The 3,874-nt window shown below is 41.9% G+C and overlaps 1 protein-coding gene across 12 annotated transcripts in view; it reads right to left on the bottom strand.

Moving 5' to 3' along the window:
• Positions 1–3,577, bottom strand: part of TENM3 (teneurin transmembrane protein 3) — a 699,726-nt gene extending 696,149 nt beyond the window's left edge. For 7 of the 12 annotated variants that reach the window (XM_072406090.1, XM_072406089.1, XM_072406092.1 and 4 more), the window contains exon 1: positions 3,118–3,577. The gene's annotated coding sequence lies outside the window, so the exon portion shown is untranslated. The remainder of the gene's footprint in view (positions 1–3,117) is intronic. The other 5 variants (XM_072406091.1, XM_072406093.1, XM_072406094.1 and 2 more) reach the window with 1 other exon arrangement.
• Between the last annotated feature and the right edge of the window lie 297 nt (positions 3,578–3,874).

Here is a 3,874-nt window from a genome sequence, read left to right as displayed (position 1 = left end):
TATTAATGAGTGTACATAGATATGGTCCCTATTAATGAGTGTACATAGATATGGTCCCTAATAATGAGTATATTGTATGCAAATTTTCCTTTGCATGGACAAAAGTCATTTCACACCATACACTACCGAATGAATCTATTTCTAAGAAGTTATTATTTTACATGAAGCCAGGTTCTATTACTATTGGCAATGACAATGATTAATTCCAATTCATAGCTAAAGCCTAAAATAGTATATTTTAAAGAAATATATATAAGATTGTACTTATAACAGTCAATAATGGGAAGATAACAGCTTGCAGCTCCTAGGAATAAAATGCATGACCCTTTGTGCACTTGCTTCTTCTTTTTCTGACAAACGTGTGTTATTGAAACTTCCAGTGTGAGCCTGACTCCTGCTCCCTGTATGATGCTTCCCAACATATTACTATGAGACGTAATTACTGTGGCTCAGTGGGGCTTAGCACAAGCACTAGCCTCAACTGGCTAAATGGATTAGATGTGTTAGACAAAGTTTGCAATGTGAAAAGAGAAAGCACTTGATAAAAAAAGTAAAACTTGTCCTTAAGATTTTTTTTACTAATCTTCTTAGTGTATTTAAAATCTACATATAGTATATTACAGGGTATTGCAATTCTTCACATGCAATCAGGTCCCCGATTTTTAAATATAATATAGTAGTGGTCAATCATGCAAAAGGCCTAACAGCTGCACACTGCTCAAGGCTCTGTTTATTTATTTTATTGAAGTTTTATTCATTTCATATAAATTTAAGCAAAAGAGTAACCCTGCTGGCATTAATCGTGCAGTAAATAGAAATAAATGGCAAATCTCAGCAGTTTTCAAAATAAAAGGAGCAGCGGCTTTCAAATTATTAAATAAAATAGTAGGGATCAAATGAAATGAGGGCTTTTTCATGAACAATCTTGCTGGCTTATTTAACCAAAAGATATGTGCTGTGCGGCAAGTCATAACAACCAATCAGAATATACTTTTTACCAGGTAAGAGCAGTCAGTACAATGAATTGTTCTCTAATTCAAAGCATAGAACTGACTTGTCTCAGCTACGACTGTCTTAGCTAAGGAGCTATGAAATGGAGGAAAAAGGGATGAAATGATGACCAACATTCACAGATGTATTATGAGATATACTAGATGAAAGAAGGCTCGATTACTTTTGCTTCGGGGAATATAAGAGCAAGTGCACTCAAGTAAGTTGCTGTACAAGGTAAAAAAAAAGCACTTTTATTTTTGTGGTCTGAAAACTTTTTATTAATACAATCAAAAATATTTCTTTTCAGCAGCAATAAGATTAAAGCGTTTGGAGTGACTTCTAACATTTCAGTGGAAAAGCTGATTTCAGCTACTGTACCATTAAGTTGTACTATTCTAGTGGCCATTAAGGCACAAAAAGGAGTTCAAACAGAGAGCTAGCGAAATATTTTAATAAAGATATAAGGGGGCAGCTTGAATTGCCATTAAGTTCCATTAACTTGTGCGTTACGGGATCGCTTTTCTATAAAATGGTAATTAGATTGTCAGTAAGATTTCTATTCTACAATTGACTCTTCACCTGATTTATGGCAGTATTTTACTGAATTAGCGAGCACTGACAAACTCCAACAGCACTTTGGAAAAAAAAAAAAGTTATCAAGCTTGTTTTATGACTTCAGACTAAACTACAGAAAGCACCAAGCAGAACTAGAACCATATTCCCATGCCAGGAATAAAAGACCACCCACTGAATTCTTTCACTGCTTCCAAATCTCTGACATATGCTCCAAGTGCAGGTCAGAGCAGAGGTTTAGCTCCATAGCATTATAAGGAGGCCAGCGTGGTCCTTACAATGGGGCAACACCGGTCATTATAGGAGTCAAGGAGTAAGGGTTTAAGGTCAAGTGCAGGGGAAAATGATGGCAGCCTACATCAGGTCATGTTAAATAGCCTTGGAGCAGATATAATGGGAACAGATTCACTGCAGGTAATTTTTTACCTTTCAAACTGGATGTTAAAAGTCTTAGAAGCGTGAATGCAAGTATTTTGACTCTAGCTTAGTACTAGCTTTCTATCCTGTCCATCACAAGTGATGCTAAATGGTGGAAGGCTGATTGTTGCCATGTCCATGTGACTGGCCTGACGGTAAAGCTGTATACATCACATCAGTACCAGAGCTGGCGGTTACGTCTGGCTGTATTACCGCCGCATGTGCCTGCAACTGATTGATTTATTCCCTTGTTCCGGAACAAAAACAAGTAAGACTTCCTTCTCCCACACCAATCTTCCTACTAGCTCTGTGTTGACAAAATAGTGGTTCTTTCTAAATCAGCGCTCTTTTACTGCAATTAAGAGAAATCAAGCAGCGATGTCAGGGCTGCTTTCACAATAAAATCCCCCTTTGTCCTACATAGAAGGAAATGAACTTTCTGGCAAGAAAGCAGCAGCTGTGGTGATATTGACACATCTCTTCCCAGCAGGGTTAAGGTCAGGATGATCACATGCTGACATTCACTCCTTGCAGGCTCCTATTGACTAGAGAACCCAGTTAGTCCCTACTTTAACCCCTTCTTAGCTGCGGAAGCCTCCTTCATATTTCACAGACCTGTGGATTAATATGGCCACAGCTTTCTTCTGAGCCTCACATGCTGCTTACAGAGGGAGATTTGCTGAGTGTTAGTGTGTTAATCCTCCAGCCTTGCTCAGGTTGGGGCAGGTTGCGGAGTGCCCATTCTATTAGAAGCCTACAGGTTTCTGCAGCTTCCAAAACACAAGGGTCATTCTCCTTCCCTTCTGTCATTTGGCATAGTTCCTGCCCTTTGCTTTGGAAATGTCAGAAAGATCAATGGCACCATCTGTCCCTACAATCCAGCCCTGAACTTACAGGATGCTCGGATGTGGACAGGTTCTCATTTGTACTGTAAGCAGTGACAGCTATGATAAGGAATTCAAATCACAGGATGGGTCATGATGAAGAAATCAAATCACAGGATGGGTCATGATGGAGATTTGACAATCACAGGATGGATCATGATAAAGAATTGACAATCAAAGGATGGGTCATGATAAAGATTTGTCTGGCCATGCTAAATCCTGAACACACACAACTAAAGCACTGACTTACCTGCTGCACTTGGTTACTCTCCAGGGATCCAAAAGTTGTGTGTAACAATGGATGAGTTGTGTTGAGTTCCAGGTGAGCAGGTATCCTGTATGGGTGATGGTGGGAGCTTGGTCCACACTTGTTTCCTGGATGGCACACCCCCTAGGTCATAGAGGCGATGTAGCAGGGACAGGGTGTCCAGGCTGGGAGCAGCTCCAGCAGCCAGTGCCAGGCACACACGTGAAGCAGCTGCTGCCTTTGCTTGTAGCCTGCTCGCCCCTCCCCAGCACAGAATAGGGGGAGCCCAGCGTCCTCTACACCCGGCAGCCGGCAGCCCGCATATGTGTGCTGTTCCCCCAGCAGGAGGGCTACTTTCATAGGTCCTTATCTCAGGGAGGGAATGTGCGCTATACACGGCAGCCTGCTTTTATTTGTGCTGCTGCTTGCAGGATTCCCCTACGGCTTGCCAATCCTTCCTCGCTCCCCCTGCCTATGTCTGCTAATGTAAAGTAGCGCTGCTCCCATGCTGCGTCCAATCAGCGCATCTAGTAGCGGTGCCATGATTTAGGGGTCATCCATGGATAACACTTCTCACTGATGAATGGCTCTCACCTCCTCCTGCCCTGATCAGGGTGTCTGCTGATTGCTAACACTAATCAACTTACAGCTCCATTAGCTGGCCCTACACACCGCCAATATTGTGCTCAGAGCTGTGTGTGACTCCTGTGATATTCACAAACATCCCCAATGTAGGGGAGCACAATGTCCTGTGTGCTGG

This window comes from Pyxicephalus adspersus, chromosome 3 (genome assembly GCF_032062135.1).
Source record: "Pyxicephalus adspersus chromosome 3, UCB_Pads_2.0, whole genome shotgun sequence".
Classification (NCBI taxonomy): Eukaryota; Metazoa; Chordata; class Amphibia; order Anura; family Pyxicephalidae; genus Pyxicephalus; species Pyxicephalus adspersus.
The sequence above is the reverse complement of the archived record's forward strand: the minus strand, read 5'-3'. Positions and strand labels throughout refer to the sequence as shown.